The 18,602-nt window shown below is 39.6% G+C and overlaps 1 protein-coding gene across 1 annotated transcript in view; it reads right to left on the bottom strand.

Moving 5' to 3' along the window:
* The window catches only part of LOC119527063 (guanylate-binding protein 1-like), a 61,052-nt gene that overhangs the window by 26,575 nt on the left and 15,875 nt on the right, over positions 1–18,602 (bottom strand).

Below are 18,602 nucleotides of genomic sequence, written 5' to 3'. Positions count from 1 at the left end.
TGGGATGTAATGAAATTTTTCTCAGCTTTGGCAGTTAGTTTGAGAAACAATGGAGCACATTATTTTTTTAGATCAAATTTCCTGAAATTGACGCAGTCACAATGAGCGTGGTTAGTCATTTACCAATGGAGCAAGTGAGGAAAAGGACATGCCTTACACACTTAGCAATGCCCAGCACCCAGTCCTGGACTTGGCACTTACTACCCCATATACACCTAGGTGGGGAGCTCCTGAGCCCTGCACCTTGTTACAGACTTGATGCTGACTTCTTTACAGCTCATAACAAATATTTTCTCATGATTCATAGAAACAAGAACACAGAAAGATTTAATCACTTGTCCAAAATTACAGCACTGTAAGTCATCTAAATCCAAGCAGTTTTCAGCCAAAAACTCTTGTTGAACCACTTCATACACTGCCTCTCTGCTTGCTAAGTTAATAATAATAAAAGGTTCACTTTTATTTGTTGCTTGTTTTCCTAAGAGTTGCCTGTGTTTCATTTCTAATTCTATTCTGACTACAATCATGCAAAATAAGTGATATTGTCTCTATTTTACAGTGAATACAAGGAGGCTGAAGGAGAGTAAGCAAAATGCCTGCTCCAATTCACTGGGCAAATCACAGTTTATGATGCAAATATTAAATTTTTGTTTAACTTTAAACTCGGTGCTGTTTCTCCCCTCACTGTTGTTGTCAGGAAGCAAGGAGGACAGAAAAAAGAAGGGGGAAATTTACATGGGCTCTATTGATCCACTATACCAGATTTACATGTGGAAATCAGTATCTGAAATTTGACAGATAGATTCTCCCTTTACTTTTTCCTTTTTACCATTACCTTTAAAAAATGTCTGAATACAAGTATTGGCACAAAGCAAAAGCAAGGTCTAGGACGGAGGGAAAGAGGTGAATTCCTGAGGCTTTCTACCTAGTAGGCTGCTTTTGCAATAGGAAATGCAAATTGTGTGTTTTAGAAGTTACAAAGGTATGGGTTAGGTGTAAAGCCTGATAGCCTAAGATTAAACTGACATAAAAATAAGGTTTACTGTAATAATAAACAAATGAAATTTTTAGTTTATTTTACTTAATCAAATAGGAACTTCAAGTTGTTTTTGAGTCTTAATGATTGAATTCCTTGAGAAATCATACTTAATTTTGTTTGAAAGATGCTTGTAGATGAAAGACAATGGGCAATTTAAAAAATAATATTCTTTTAATATGGAATAAATGTCATCTAAACAAACAAACAAAAAAATGTCTGAATAACTAGCACTTTAAATTGCATTGGAAACTGTGATGTATCTGGGTCTTTCAGTAGATTTAAACACCCCAGGTTCTTGTTACCTATGGGTCTTTGCATCAGCAATTTTCCTCACTGAGAACTTGATTCCCCCAGATCCTGACAAATTTGGTTCCTTCTCATCCTTCAGGTCTCAGCGAAATGGAATCTTCTCAGAAAGGTCTGCCACAATTCCTCTGTCAATTTCCATCACATCACCTAGATTTTTTGTTTTTTTTCTTTTCAGTTAATGTCTATCTGTACCTCAAGTTCATGGGGACAGGATGTATCCCAGCACTTAGAACAGGGGTTGGCACAGAGCAGATGCCCAGTGATTATTATTGTATGTGGCTAAATATAAAGTCATGGTGAATATCATACTAACCCCCCCTTTTGCCAATTTGAATATATAAACTTTTTTAAACATAGAAGAAATAGTAAAATGTCTATGGAACACATTTAACTTTTTAACTTACTCACTGCTATATGTTGAATTGCAGGCCCCCAAAATATATGTTTAAGTTCTAAGCCTCTGTATTTCAGAATGACAGTATTTCGAAATAGGGTCCTTGCAGATGGAATTAGTGATTTAAGATGGAGTAGGGTGGGCCCTTTATTCAGTCTAACTGGTGACCTTATAAGAAGGGGAAAAGCGACACAGACACATGGGGGGAGAATGCCACATAACAATGGGGGCAGAGATTGAAGTGTTACAGCTGCAAGACAAGGAATGCCAGGGACTGCCAGGAAAACACTAGAAGCTAGGAAGAGGCAAGGAAGGATTTCCCCTACAATTTCAGAGGGGGCACAATCTTGTCCACACCTCAATTTCAGACTTCTAGCCCCTAGAACTGCGAGAGAATAAATTTCTGTTCTTTTAAGTCACCAGGTTTCTGTACTTTGTTATGGTAGCCCTAGGAAACCAAGACACATAGATTTAAAATTAAATGTTACATTTATGTAATGTATATATACTGGATTTTCTTACATTTTATAAAATAGTTTATTCAAGTGCTTCACATCCTTTAAAATGGTGACTTCCTCATTATTAAAGCTACTTTAAAGTCATTTAACTTATTTTTTTTCAGAGCACATCATCCTTTTGTCAAGATTATTTGAGACAGAACTTTTTGCATCTTGGTATAATGCTGGAAAATTTATTCTAAATAACAGTTACTTGTTTATACAACAATAGTAGAATTATTTATTCATTTGTCCTATCAGCATAGGTTTGTATACTGTTTTTTTTTATTTTGAAATAAATTCAAAGTTACATGAATAGTTGCAAAAACAACATAGCCCCATACACAGAATTCCATCATACCCTGACCCCCCTCCCCCGACAGCTCAATCCGCCAACTTTAAAATGCTGTCACATCGCTGTTTCTTTCCCTCCCTCCCTCCCTCCCTATCTATCATCCATCATCTATTGCTCTGTCTTCTGAACATATGAGAGTTAGCTGCACACATCCTTGAACATACACTATAATTCACGTATGTACTTCCCATGAACAAGAACATTCTTTTATGTAATTCCATTAAGCACAGCTAAGAAGTATAAAAGATTCAACAATGATATAATGCTTACATTCTATATTTCCTTTTCCTTATGTCTCAACTGTGTCCCTTCAAACCACGTGTCCTCCACCCTCCAATCCCATCCAAGTTCATCCTTGTCATTCAATTGTTGTCTAGTTAGACTGTCTTTTTTTTTTTTCCTTTTTTCAGCTGTGGAAACATATACAGCGTAAATCTTCCCATTCCACCCCCTCCCTAGCCTTTCATTAGTGGGATTAATCACATTTAGAATGATGTTATGCTCTTTCCCACCATCCATCACTAGAAATTTCCCTTCACCTCAAACAGCAACCCTACACTCCTTTCTTAACTCCCCATTGCCCCTTCCACCATTTCCCTTAACCCAAACTCTACTTTTCATCTCTATGGTTATATTCTCTGATAATTTCTTTGTGTTTACTGCGGGGCTCAAAATTAACCTCTTAAATCCCTATCAATCTTGTTTTTCTTTGATACCACCTTCACTTCAATACGGCATATAAACTATGTTCCTATACTCCTTCATTCCCCCATCTTTATATAGTTGTCTAAAATTGTATACTTTACATTGAGTTCAAAACCACTGATTTGTCCTTAGAGTTTGTGTATTTTTTATCATGTAGGAAGTAAGTAGTGGAGTTATAGTTCAAAAATTATTGACCTCTATTTGTATTCCATTGTGGTTGCAGAATGTTCTTTGAGTATATTCAGTTTTTGTTTTTGTTTTTTTTTTAATTTCTTGAGGCTTGTTTTATGTTCTAGCTTATGGTCCCTTCTACAGAAAGATCTGTGATCACTAGAGAAAAATGAGTGTCCTGGGGATTTGGGATGTCAGGTACTATATATGTCTGCTAAAATTCTCTATATCTCTTTCTCCTTTCTTTGTCTCTCTGTTGGTAGGGCTTCCTTTAGAATCTGAAGTAGGGCAGGTCTTTTATTGGTAAAGTCTCTCAGCATTTGTTTGTCTGTGAAAAATTTAAGCTCTCCCTCAAATCTGAAGGAGAGTTTTGCTGGATAAAGTATTCTTGGCTGGAAATTTTTCTCTCTCAGAATTTTAAATATGTCATGCCACTGCCTTCTCACCTCCATGGTGGCCACTGAGTAGTCACAACTTAGTCTTATGTTGTTTCCTTTGTATGTGGTGAATTGCTTTTCTCTTGCTGCTTTCAGAACTTGCTCCTTCTCTTCAGTATTTGACAGTCTGATCAGAATATGTCTTGGGGTGGGTTTTTTTGGATTTATTCTATTTGGAGTTCGCTGGGCATTTATGCTTTGTGTGTTTACCTTGTGTAGAAGGTTGGGGAAGTTTTCCCCAACAATTTCTTTGAATACTCTTTCTAGACCTTTACCCTTCTCTTCCCCTTCTGGGACACCAATGAGTCTTAAGTTTGAACGTTTTATTTTATCTATCATATCCCCGAGATCCATTTCGATTTTTTTGATTTTTTTTCTCCATTCTTTCTTTCGTTCTTTCATTTTCTGTTCTGTGGACTTCTAGGACACTGAGATGTTGTTCAGCTTCCTCTAGTCTTGTATTGTGAATATCCAGAGTCTTTTTAATTTGGCCAACAGTTTCTTTTATTTCCATAAGATCTTCTATTTTTTTATTTACTCTTGCAATGTCTTCTTTATGCTCTTCTAGGGTCTTCTTTATGGCACTTATATCCTGGGCCATGGTCCTCTTGATGTCCTTTAAATCCTTTGCCATGTTTTCGTTCTTCGATTGTAGTTCTTTCATTAATTGTGTGAGGTACAATGTTTCTTCCAAAATCTTGATTTGTGTGTTTGGAGCTGGATTCTCCATATCATCTGGTTTTATCATATGCATTAAGATTTTCTGTTGTTTTTGGCCTCTTGGCATTTGTTTTGCTTGATAGGGTTCTTTCGAGTTGTAACAAAAAAAAGGATATCAATGTAATTTTTCAGAGACAGTTTGGTGTCATACACTTTCTCTAACTAACCAGCACATGGCATCTGTGAGTCACCTATATCCCTCAAGTCAGTTCTCAACCTTTTTCCCACGGTGTGTGGGGAAATGATTTTTGTGGATTCAGTTGGAGAACTCAGTTTGGGTGTGTTGCTGGAGCCATCTGCCCTGAATGTGGGGAGTGTGTACGGGTGGCCAGGTAGGAAGGGCAGTTCTACTGTTCAAATCTCCTGGGCTCCAGGAGATTGAAGGCTGCCGCAAGAGTCTAAGCCTTCATTTCAGTTCAGCCTCAGACCCTCTCTCTCACTGTCCCACAAACCACCGGACTTGGCGTAGCCTCCCTCGGTTCTCCGAGGAGGTCCCCCTTCCCAGCCGTGATCCTCCAGGAGCACGTCCAAGGGAATGCCGTGCTATGTCACCAGTGTGCGCCATCCCTCAAGGGAAGCCCTGGGCCGCCGGGCTGTGCTGCAGGGCTCTCAGCTCATTTCAGAATACAGAATGTCTGAGGCTGTCTTTACTGCAATGCCTTGCGGGCTGAGAACAGCTGAGGTTTTCTCCACAGAGAGAGAGAGAGGGACAGAAAAACTCCCAGGTTCGCCTGTCAGCCATACATAGTACCCGATTCTCTGGGTTCCCTATCCTGAGACAGATATGTCTCCCGATTCTCCCAAGGTCAGTTGTCACCAAAAGCCTCTGTCTGCTTGTTGAGGATTTGCTGTCTGTATTGAGCAGTTAATATTAAAACCTCACTTGGAGCTGGGCTGAGAGAGTGCACGGCACGGCTTCCGTGAGGGAGGGGCTCTCGGCTCTAGGTTCTCGGCTCTCAGCGCGGGTCCGCAGTTTTAGTTACAGATTTTATGCTGTGATCTCGGGCATTTCTCCCAATTCAGGTCAGTGGATGTTGAGTGTACAGTCACATTTGTCTCCCTGCTGTTATTCCAGGTTATTTACTGGTTTTTTGTTCATTTATGAATTGTTCTGGGGGAGACTAAGTCTTCCACTTCTTTCTATGCCGCCATCTTCCCAGAATCGTATATTGTTTTTTAAAGGAATCTTTAAAAGTCTCTTTTTTAGAAGTTTGAAAATGCTTAATTACCTTTTTTGATAATACTTTATTTTAATACATATTTCTAGGGATTCCCAGATTGTGTTTTTCTTATCCACAGAAGCAAATATAGACTATTTTTATAATGAAGAGCTCACCATTTTCCTCAAATCAATTTTTTCCTGTTCTAAGCAATCATTGAAATCAATTATTTTACATCTACATTTCTATATTAATATTTTCTAAAATTTTCCATTTACTGCTGGTGCATATTAAAGCTCATCTACCATTTTTCTTTCTACTTAAGAAGTCTCAGGAATGTTTCTGGCATTTTTTTCCTCCTGAAAACCTGGGTGTTTCTCAAATTACATTGCATGAAAATAGGCATCACTAAAATAGTTTAGCCAGTTCATTAAACAAAGAAGCAAACAAAATCAAAACCAAAAAACCCTTGGTGCTTGGGTCTGTATTCAGAGTTGCCACAATATATTACTTAAAACGTCAATTTTTCATCAGAAAATTATGGGACATGCCAAGAAACAGGAAAGTGTGATCCACATACAGGAAAGAAAGCAGGTAACATAAAATGTCACTGAAAGGGTCCAGACATTGCATTTAACAGTCAAAGGCTTCAAAGGAGCCATTATAAATATGTTCAAAGAACTGAATTAAACCACACTTAAAGAAGTAGAGGAAGCTATGATGACAATGTCTCATTAAAATGAGACTACCAAAAAAGGAAACAAACTATGAAAAACAAATGGAATTTCTGGAGTAGAAAAGTACAATAACCAAAATGAAATACTCCTAGAGGGGTTCAACAGTAGATTTGAACTTGGAGAAGAAAGATTTAGAGAACTTTAAGAAAGGTTAATAGAGATTATGCAGTCTGAACAACAGTGAGAAAAAGGAATGGAGAAAAATGAAACTGCAACTCAGAGAAATGTGGGACACCATTAAGTTCACCAATTTATATGTGGTGGAAGTACCAGAAGGAGAAGAGAAAGCAAGGAGAAGAAAAAATATCTGGAGAAATATTTCAATTCCTGAAAGCTTTCCAAATTTGATGGAAAACATTAAACTATACATCCAAGAAGTTCAAGCAAGAATTTCCACGTAGGATAAATGCAAAGATATCCATACCCAGATACATCGTAACAAAAATGCTGAAAGCCAAAGAAAGAGAATATCTATAAAGCAGTAAGGGAAAATGACTCTTCACCTACAAGGGGCTCCCAGTAACATTAATAACTGACTTCTCATCAGAAACCATGGATGTCAGAAGTCAGTGGGATTACATATTGCAAGAGCTGAAAGAAAAAAAAATAACCAAGAATATTAAACCAGGAAAACAATAATTCAAAATGAAGATGAAATTAATACATTTCTAGATATGCAAACACAGAATTCATTTCTCATAGGCCTGCCTTACAAGAAATACTAAAAGAAATTCTTTAGGCTGAAAGCAAGTGACCCTAGACTATAATAGAAATTCACACAGAAATAGAAAGGGTATCAGTAAGGAAATTATGGAAATATAAAGGACAGTATAATTGTATATTTCTTCTCCTTTCTTCTCTTAACCTACTTAAAAAGCAATTGTATAAAGCAATATGCATAAAATTATATGGTTTGACATATACCTATAACATATAGAAATGTAATATATTTGAAAATAATAGCTATGGTGGTTTGAAGATGTATGTACCACAGAAAAACATATTCTTAAATCTAATCCATTTCTGTGGCTGTGAACCCACTGTAAGGAAGAGATTAAATGAGGTTACTTTAGTTAAGAAGATGGAGCCCACCTCAATAAGGATGAGTCTTAATCTTATTACCGGAGTCTTTTAAAAGCAGAGTTTTTCCAATAAGTAGAGAAAAAGCTACAGGATGTAAGAAACTGAAATCAATGAAATGCAGAAAAGAACTGGGAGGCCTGGAGAGGTGTCATGTGCCTTGCCATGTGACAAAATAAGGACCAAGAATTGCCAGCCACCACCTTCAGTCTTCAGAGAGAAACCATTGCCTTGATGATGCCTTGATTTGGACTTTGTTTTAGCCTCAAAATTGTAAGCAAATAAATTTCCATTATTTAGCCCAACAGATTTCATGTATTTGCTTGAGCAACCTAGGAAATAGCACAAAGAAGTGGGCAGGAGCAGAGATGTATTGTTCACATGACATCATTCCTACAATATCAAGCGATAGGTCAATACATGTTGTATGAGAGTAATTTGATTATACAATTATGTGCTTCAATACAACCTAGTTGTAATTTTTAAATATTTCTGTCAACTTTTTAATTTGAAATCCTATCAGACTTACACTCAAAAGTTGCAAAATAGTACAAAGAATTCCTATATAATCTTCCCTGAAATTCTTCAAACGTCAGTATTGTACCACATTTCCCTCTCTTTCTGTCTTTCTGTAGCAACAATTTGAGGGTTAGTTACAGACATATGCCTCTTTGCCCTAAATGACTCAGTGTTAATTTCCTTTAAAAAAGATATTCTCTTTCATAACTACATTTACATTTATGTAAAGTACTTTTTAGGTGCTATGCTTTGTTTTGTTTTTGTGAAAAGTCTGTAATTCCTCCCCTCCCCAATTGTGAGGGAAGATTGCTATATATTTTTTTTAATTTTATTTTGAAATAAATTCAAAGTTATAGGAACAGTTGCAAAAACAATACAAACCCCATGCACACAACTCCAGCATTCCCTGACCCGCCTCCCCTAGTACCCCAATCCACTAACTTTAACATGTTGTCACACCGCTATTTCTGTCCCTCCCTCCTTCCCTCCCTCCCTCTTTCCATATCTATCATCCATCATTTATTGCTCTGTCTTCTGAACATATGAGAGCTAGCTGCACACATCCTTGAACAAACACTATAATTCACATATACAATTCCCATGAAGAAGAACATTCTTTTATGCAATCCCATTAAGCACAGCTAAGAAGTACAAGAGAAATTAACAGACCATAGTCATTCCTGGGCATCCCCAGAACGTTAAATAGCGTTCTGAACGTTAAATAATTTCTGATGGATATAGTAGGAGCAAGTTCACAGAAATGTTGCTATATTAGGTAACTTTCTTGGGGTAAAGTAGGAACATGTTGGAAGTTAAGCAGTTATCTTAGGTTAACTGTCTTTTTCTTACTCCCTTGTTATGGTCTCTTTGAAATGTTCTTTTATTGTATGTTTGTTTTCTTTTTAACTTTTTTTTCATACAGTTGATTTAAAAAAGAAGGGGAAGTTAAAAAAAAAAAAAGAAAAAAGAAAAACAAGGAAAAAAAAAAGATGTAGTGCCCCCTTGAGGAGCCTGTGGAGAATGCAGGGGTATTCGCCTACCCCACCGCCATGGTTGCTAACATGACCTCAGACATAGGGGACTGGTGATTCGATGGGTTGAGCCTTCTACCACAGGTTTTACCCTTGGGAAGACGGTTGCTGCAAAGGAGAGGCTAGGCCTCCCTATGGTTGTGCCTAAGAGCCTCCTCCCGAATGCCTCTTTGTTGCTCAGATGTGGCCCTGTCTCTCTAGCTAAGCCAACTTGAAAGGTGAAATCACTACCCTCCCCCCTACGTGGGATCAGACACCCAGGGGAGTGAATCTCCCTGGCAACGTGGAATACGACTCCCGGGGAAGGATGTAGACCTGGCATCGTGGGACGGAGAACATCTTCTTGACCAAAAGGGGGATGTGAAAGGAAATGAAATAAGCTTCAGTGGCAGAGAGATTCCAAAAGGAGCCGAGAGGTCACTCTGGTGGGCACTCTTACGCACACTTTAGACAACCCTTTTTAGGTTCTAAAGAATTGGGGTAGCTGGTGGTGGATACCTGAAACTATCAAACTACAACCCAGAACCCATGAATCTCGAAGACAGTTGTATAAAAATGTAGCTTATGAGGGGTGACAATGGGATTGGGAAAGCCATAAGGACCACACTCCACTTTGTCTAGTTTATGGATGGATGAGTAGAAAAATAGGGGAAGGAAACAAACAGACAAAGGTACCCAGTGTTCTTTTTTACTTCAATTGCTCTTTTTCACTCTAATTACTATTCTTGTTATTTTTGTGTGTATGCTAATGAAGGTGTCAGGGATTGATTTGGGTGATCAATGTACCACTATGTAATGGTACTGTAAACAATCGAAAGTACGATTTGTTTTGTATGACTGCGTGGTATGTGAATATATCTCAATAAAATGAAGATTAAAAAAAAAAAAAAAAAGACTAAACCAGGATGGATTGTAATAGATGGTGGTGATGGGAGCACAACATTGTGAATGCAATAACACCACTGAATTGTATCCTTGAAAAAAAAAAAAAAAAGAAGTACAAGAGAATCAACAATGATACAAAGCTTACATTCTAAATTTCCTTTTGCTTATGTCTCAGCTGTGTCCCTTTGAGCCTCCTGCCCTCCATCTTCAGATCCCATCCAGGGTCATCCTTGGCATTCAATCGTCATCTATTTAGACTGTCTTTTTTTTTTTTTTCCTCAATTGCGGAAACATATACAGCCTAAATCTTCCCATTCCACCCCCTCCCTAGCCTTCCATTAGTGGGATTAATCACATTTAGATGTTGTAATGCTATCACCTTCCCACCATCCATTACTAGAAATTTCCCTTCACCTCAAACAACAACCCTACACTCATTTCTTAACTCCCCATTGCCCCTTCCCCCATTTCTCTTAATCCATACTCTACTTTTCATTCCTATGGTCATATTCTTGGATAATTTCTTTGTGTCTACTGTGGGGCTTAAAATTAAACTTTTAAATCTGTAACAATCTTGTGTTTCTTTGATACCAACTTAATTTCAATAGAATACATAAACTATGTACCTATACTCTTCCATTCCCCCACCTTTATATAGTTCTTGTCAAAAATTACATATTTTACATTGAATTCAAAACCACTGAATTGTCATTAGAGTTTGTGTATTTTGTATCATGTAGAAAGTAAATAGTGGCGTTACAATTCAAAAATTATTGACTTCTATTTGTATTCCATTGTGGTCAGAGATTGTGCTTTGAATATGTTTTGTTTTGTTTTGTTTTGTTTTAATTTATTGAGTCTTGTTTTATGTCCCAGCATATGTTCAGTTCTGGAGAAAGATCCATGATCACTAGAGAAAAATAAGTGTCCTGGTGATTTGGGATGTAAAGTTCTATATATGTCTGTTAAAACTCTATCTCTTTGCCCTTTGTTTTTCTGTTGGTAGGGGTCCCTCTAGTATCTGAAGTAGGGGTGGTCTTTTATTGGCAAACTCTCTCAGCATTTGTCTGTGAAAAATTTAAGCTCTCCCTCAAATTTGAAGGAGTGTTTTGTTGGATAAAGTATTTTTGGTTGGAAATTTTTCTCTCTCAGAATTTTAAATATGTCATGCCACTGCCTTCTCGCCTCCATGGTGGCCACTGAGTAGTCACAACTTAGTCTTATGTTGTTTCCTTTGTATGCGGTGAATTGCTTTTCTCTTGCTGCTTTCAGAATTTGCTCCTTCTCTTCAGTATTTGACAGTCTGATCAGAATATGTCTCAGAGTGGGTTTTTTTGGATTTATTCTATTTGGAGTTCGCTGGGCATTTATGCTTTGTGTATTTATATTGTGTAGAAGGTTGGGAAAGTTTTCCCCAACAATTTCTTTGAATACTCTTTCTAGACCTTTACCCTTCTCTTCCCCTTCTGGGACACCAATGAGTCTTAGATTTGAATGTTTTATTTTATCTATCATATCCCTGAGATCCTTTTCGAATTTTCAATTTTTTTCTCCATTTTTTCTTTTGTTCTTTCATTTTCTGTTCTGTGGACATTTAGGACACTGAGTCGTTGTTCAACTTCCTCTAATCTTGTATTATGAGTACACAGAGTCTTTTTAATTTGGCCAACAATTTCTTTTATTTCCATAAGATATTCTATTTTTTTATTTAATCTTGCAATTTCTTCTTTATGCTCTTCTAGGGACTTCTTTATGTCCCTTTTATCCTGTTCCATGGTCTTCTTCATGTCTTTTATATCCTGTGCCACGTTTTCATTCCTTGATTGTAGTTGTTTGATTAATTGTGCCAAGTACTGTGTCTCTTCTGATATTGTGATTTAGGTATTTGGGATTGGGTTCTCCATATCGTCTGGTTTTATCATATGCATTAAGATTTTCTGTTGTTTTTGGCCTCTTGGCATTTGCTGTGCTTGATAGGGTTCTTTCAAGTTGTTAAAAAAAAATACAATGTAATTTTTCAGACATACAAGTTGGTGTCATACACTTTCTCCAACTAACCAGCAGATGGCGTCTGCGAGTCACCTATACCCCTCAAGTCAGTTCTCCCCAACTGTTTCTCTGTAGTGTGTGGGGAAATGATTTTTGTGGGGTTCAGTTGGTGAACTCAGTTTGGGTTTGTTGTTGAAGCTGTCTGCCCTGAATGTGGGGCGTATGTCTGGGAGGTCAGGGAAGTAGGGGACCTTTAATATTCAAACCTCCCAGGTCTTCCCAGAGATTCAAAGCTGTTGCAAGAGTCTAAGCCTTCATTTCAGTTTTGCCCCAGATTTTCTCTGTCGCTGACCCACAAACCACTTGCATCGACGTAGCGTCCCTGGGTTTTCCAAGCGGGTCCCCCCTTCTCAGCTGTGATCTTCCAGGACTTCTGCTGATGGAAGGCTGTGCTATGTCACTAGTGTGCATCATCCCTCAAGGGAAGCCCCGGGCCACCGGGCCATGCAGGGGCACTCTCTGCTTGATGCAAAGATTAGCCTATAATTCTTGACTGAATGAAAGGCAGGTAGTAGAGCTGGGCCCCACCCCTTTCCTCTTAGAGAAGATAGATGCCTTAGGAAGAGGTCATTAGCATTTTGATGGTCTCTCTCTGCCTGTGCTATACCCTTGTCTTGGTCACAGAACTGGGAACTGAAAACGGCTGAGGCTTTCTTCACTAAGTCGAAAAAGGAACAGAGCTAGTCTGAGGCGACCCTCTGGCTCTCCAAGGTCAGTCGTCATCCAAAGCCTCTGTTTGCTTGCTGGGGATTCATACCTCGTAGTGAGCAGTTCACACTCGATAATTAAAATCCCAGTTGGAGCTTCTCTGGCACCACAAGGCTTTGTAGCTTGGGCTGTGGGGGAGGGGTCTCCCGATTTGGATCTGCGGTTTTTACTTACAGATTTTATGCTGTGATCTTGGGCATTCCTCCCAATTCAGGTTAGTGTGTGATGAGTGGATGGTCATGTTTGTCCCCCTGAAGTTATTCCGGATTATTTACTAGTTGTTTCTGATTTTCTTCAGTTGTTCCAGGGGGACTACTTAGCTTCCACTCCTCTCTATGCCACCATCTTAGATCCTCCCCGGGAACACTGATATTTAACAGACATTTTAGAACTTTCATTGCAAAATAAAATGGGCATGCAACTGTAAAAGTTGGTATTTGGTACCTTTTATTTTATATGCCTACGTACTAAATTGTGACATGACAGATGTTTGAGTGAGGGCTTATGGAATCCTATGTTGTTATTCTTTAGGCTCCGTAAAGTGAGGAATTAGTGTCACTCTATGTTGGGACTACTTAGGTCTATATTTGTCCCTGAGCCAATGAACAATACTCCAAGTTTTAAAATTGTTCAAACTATTATGAGATCTTGGATAGTCTATTCCAGAAATAGTTTACATATAATGTTTAGTTAATAACCTTTTATCAGCAGAACAGACATTAATTATCAGAAAAGATTTTAAAGCTAGATGAATGTATCAAGGACACTCAAAATGTGTTGCAGTCTACATAGAGTATAAAAAGCCTTGAATTTACTTGGATTCCATGTAAATAAAATACAAAGCCAAAAGCTCTTTGCCAGTATTCTGAAGAACAGTCTCTGTTATTTTGAATTAGTAGTTTGCAAGTACTACTTTTTTAAAAATGAGGGTTGCTCTAGCAAGACTGACTTGGCAAAGTCCTCTCTGGCATGCCCCTCCCCCCAGAATTTGACTTCTAGGCAAAAGCAGCTTGAGACAATGACAGTAGTATAAAAATCCACAGAGGCAGTCCTTCTGGGGCAAAGGCCTGCCAGCCCCAAACAACAGGAAGAGGGAGGTATGTCTCCTGGGAAACAGAGGGGGCAAAAAACGTGGTAAACAGGGGACCTCTAAAACAACTAATAAGCAAAAGCCCAGGACAAGACAGAGGCCCAGAAAGACAGGGAAATTCCTGGATACTGCATTTGCCTTGGGGAGACCTTCGTGATAGAAGGGCTGAAACTCAAGAAAATCTCTGTCTTATCACCAGCTGGTTAAAAAGTCAAGAAATAGAGATCTCAGGGAATAAATCCCAGAGTTAACCTTTTAAAATACTAAGATGTACAGTGTGCGACAAGAGTACATGGCAAACAAAGAAATGGAAAATGATTGGCCATCTAAAGGAAAAGGATAATATACAGAAAACACCAAAGAAGAGGACCAGAATGTGGCCATACCAAACACAGTCTTAAAAAAAGATCTTAATGCTCAAGGAGAATGTTGCAGGCCAAGAGGGCCATGCCAGTCCAATGGCCAAAGACGATGACGAGCATTTTCTGATACATGAACTCTTATTCAGGGCATACTTAGAGGGTGAGAAGTCATGGAGAGATCATGACAGCTCTCTCAGGCCAGGCAGGCATTGTGTTTGCAGGGAAGATGACCCAGCAATGCAAAGAAGATAGAAGGCCTTTCATAAGGGTTTAAGACAAAGACATTCCTAAGGGTGGGGGGAGCATAGATTCAGGAACAGGTCACTTTGACCTGGGGAGTGGTAGAGAAAGGACTAGAATAGCACTTCAACAATTACATTTTGCTCTTTTTGTGAGACTAAGAGCCTCTCACCTCCTGCCTGCTTCCCATAAAGTTACATTTTAAGGTCAATTTACCCTTTTCCTCTTTACTGGCTTAGAAAGACAATAGGTTAAACATTTAGCTGCCTAGGTCATGCAGACTGCTGTGCATCAAAGTTCTGCAGGCCTGTTTTGCTCAGGCCACGGGTTCCCACAATCCACCCCTGCACAACAGTTTGCACTGACCATAGGACAGACTTTACATCTATAATTCACAATACAGTAAACAACATAGTAATAATACACTGATTGTCCTAGTTTGCTAATGCTGCAGAATGCAAAACACCAGAGATGGATTGGCTTTTATAAAACGGGGATTTATTTCGCTACACAGTTACAGTCTTAAGGCCACAAAGCGTCCAAGGCAACACATCAGCAATCGGGTACCCTCACCGGAGGATGGCCAATGGCCTCCGGAAAACCTCTGTTAGCTAGGAAGGCAGCTGGCATCTGCTCCAAAGCTCCGGCCTCAAAACGGCTTTCTCCCAGGACGTTCCTCTCCAGCAAGCTTGCTTCTCTTCAAAACATCACTCCCAGCTGCACTCTCTTTCCTCTTTGAGTCAGCTCATTTATATAGCTCCACCGATCAAGGCCCACCCCGAATGGGTGGGGCCAAGCCTCCATGGGAACATCTCATCAAAATTATTTCCCACAGCTGGGTGGGGCACACTCCAAGCAAATCTAACCAACACCAAAACTTCTGCCCCACACAAGACCACAAAGATAATGGCATTTGGGGGACACAATACACTCAAACCGGCACACTGATACACAGAGATAATAAACCTATTACAAAGTGGTGCTATGGCCAGGTTAATGAGTTTTACCAGTTAGCACAAGTACTGCCTGGGCTAAACTAGCTAAAGGATGACACTACCAGGCATTTTGCTTTATTCTATATCTAGTTTTTACCATTTTTTCAACCTTGATCACTGAAATACATTTCCCTTTCCACCAACTTTCTGCAACTTTGTATATTCATTCAGGGTTTGTTCCATATCCTCTATTTTTTATTCTGATACAACTAGTCGTTTAGGAAAAAATGACTTCCTTTTCCTTCAATAAAAAAAAAAATCCCTCATACCCTCTACATTCAAGTCATCAAAATAATTCTGGAAATTGTTCTTAAGCATTTCACAATATATTATTACCAATAACATTACACTTGTTAGAAGGCTAAATACTGAAAACATTTTAGTCAATGCATTATTGAAATAGTAACTTTTTTTTAAGAAGAATCAACAACACAAGTAAGAATTAAATTGGATAGTTGAGTGGTTTAACTATATATAAACTGAGTCTTCATAGAAGATAGAAGGGTTCCAGGTGAGGGGGTTTTAAATACCATGTTTTCTCCCCTTGCAGGGAGCCCTTCAGTGTCACATCTACAGTTAGTTGCCTATGTAATTCTAATACTTATGGGCTTAGGATTGTCAACCAGTGTGGCTGCATGGGCCAGAACCAGAGCCAATTGATCTTATTTTCCCCAATTTCTAGTGTCTGCAGCACAGGTAAGGGAGAGTTATTATCATTGCCCCATCGTGGCTTGAAGGCAGCCAGCCCCTTTTTCTGGAGTTAATGCTGACACAGTCCTCGAGTCCACTGTTTCTATCATCCTTTAAGAGTTTAGCCTTATCCATGGTGATGAAGGCATATTTTGTCCCTTTGGACAGAGGAAAGGGGCCAATATAGTTTACTTGCCACCAGGTTACAGGAATCTGGTGTTCTCGGTGCCCAGTCTTCCAGCACAGCCATTCAGCCACTTCATGTGTTGTTGATGTTCGGCTGTGGAATTTCGCTAGGGCATTCGCTTCTATGTTACCTGGTAATGAACTGGTGTTATGGGCAGAGACATGAAAAACGGTTCCCTTACATTTGTGGCAGGCAGTCCAGATGTCTTCCCACTAGATGGTGTCAGTACTGGGCTGGACATTCATGGCTGTCCAGGTAGCAGATTGTCCATGTGCCAATCCATGCAGAGTCAGGTGTATTTCCTTGTCTGTCAACGGTGTGCATGGTAGGAACCACCTCAAGAGGATCAACAGGAAACGGCATGCTGCTTTTTCACATAGGAGGCCAATCCTAAAATTCCATGTATCTCTGTTTTTAAAGAGCTGTTGTCAAAGATGCCATATCGTAGCAGGTAGACTTTTCATTTTGTCAGTGTGCTCACCTGAGCACTGCCCAAGTGGGGCTTATTTATAGTGTTCTGTATTTGCATACCTGTATGAGTATGGTCTTCGGTAAGGTCACTTGGCATCTGAGACAGACCTTCAACACTTGCAACAGAGGATTACAAACTGTGCACAACTGTTCTTTTAAAGTTGGGAGCAGACTCTAATAGGTACACATTTAGCTTGTTGCCATTGCCACAACCCCCCCCCCCCCAAAGCCAATATTGGCACTGGCCACATCCAAATCACAGGGTATATCAGGGTCCACCCCTGTGCCCAGTGTGTTCATTGGTCTTAGGGGTAAGCTGCGTTGGAACAATTGGTGAGTCAGCCAGGAGACCAAAGAGCTGACAGCTGTTGCAGGCATGCATTCTGGAAAGGGAGAATCCATCAGGGATCCCTCATTGGCCCATATCATCCCAGTGGGGAGAGGTAGCTGCCCTGCTGGACAAATACAGACAGGCATTAGAGTATGGGAACACCCTAAAAACTTCAGTGGGGTTGTTAGCTATTTTTTGCAACAGATACCAGGTGTTCCAGTTTGCTAATGCTGCCATTTTGGAAAACACCAGAAATGGATTGGCTTTTATAAAAGGAGTATATTTGGTTACAAAGTTAGAGACTTAAGGCCATAAAGTGTCCAAGGTAAGGCATGAACAAAGGGTACCTTCACTGGAGAAAGCCAATGGCATCCAGAAAACCTCTGTTAGCTGGAAAGGCAGTGGCTGGTGTCTGCTTGCTCCCAGGTTGTGTTTCAAATTGACAGTCTCCATAGTGTTGCTCTTGGGCCATTGTGTCCTCTCTTAGCTGCAGCTCCTCTTCAAGATATTACTCTCAGTTGCTCTAGCATCTGGGTTGTGTGGCTTCTTTTAAAGTACTCCAGTGATCCAATTAAGACCCACCCTGAATGGGAGGGGCAACAACTCCATGGAAATTATCCAATGAAAGTTCTCACCCACAGTTGATTGAGTCACATCTCCATGGAAACACTGAATCAACAGGTTACAAAGTAATCAACACTAGTACATCTAACCCCACAAGATTGCATCAAAGAACATGGCATTTTAGGGGACATAATAAATCTAAACTGGTACATTCGACCCCCTGGATGCCAAAATGGCATGATCTTTCTAAACACAAAATACATTCATCCCATCACAATATCACAAAAACTTAAATCATTTGAGTAAAAATAGCTAAGTATAAGATCCTATCAAAATCAGTCACATGTGTGGTCTTGTCCTAAAGCAAAATTCCCCTCTGGCTGTGGACCTGTGAAACTTAGAACAAGTTATGTACTGCCAATATACAAAGTAGGGACAATCACAGGCTAAACATTCCCATTGCCATAAGGAGAAACTGAAAGGAAAACAGGGTTAACAGGACCAAAACAGTTCCCAAAACCCAAAGGGCAAATTCTATTAGATTTTAGTCTTTGTGTCATTTACAGAATATTGTTGTATCCCTGGGGCTTGAGAGACCAGGAGTCTAACCCTTCCTAAGGGCCTTTGCACAGCCCTTTTCTCTCCAAACGATGGGGTGAGTGCTCCAACATATACACACATTGGGGAGTCCACCTTACTCTCGGCCCCACCCTCCTCAAACATCGGGGTGCCACCCAGACTCTGCCTTTACAAGGCAAACGCTTTCTCCTCTCTGAACAGTGGAGTGGCAGCCAGACTTGCCCCAATCCCCAGGGAATGCGCTCCACCCTCTTTGAGGTCTGGGGTGGCAGCGCTCTTCCTAAGCATCAAGGCAGA

Source organism: Choloepus didactylus, chromosome 2 (assembly GCF_015220235.1).
Source record: "Choloepus didactylus isolate mChoDid1 chromosome 2, mChoDid1.pri, whole genome shotgun sequence".
Lineage (NCBI taxonomy): Eukaryota > Metazoa > Chordata > Mammalia > Pilosa > Megalonychidae > Choloepus > Choloepus didactylus.
Note: the sequence above shows the minus strand (reverse complement) of the source record. Positions and strands in the feature narration are given on the sequence as shown.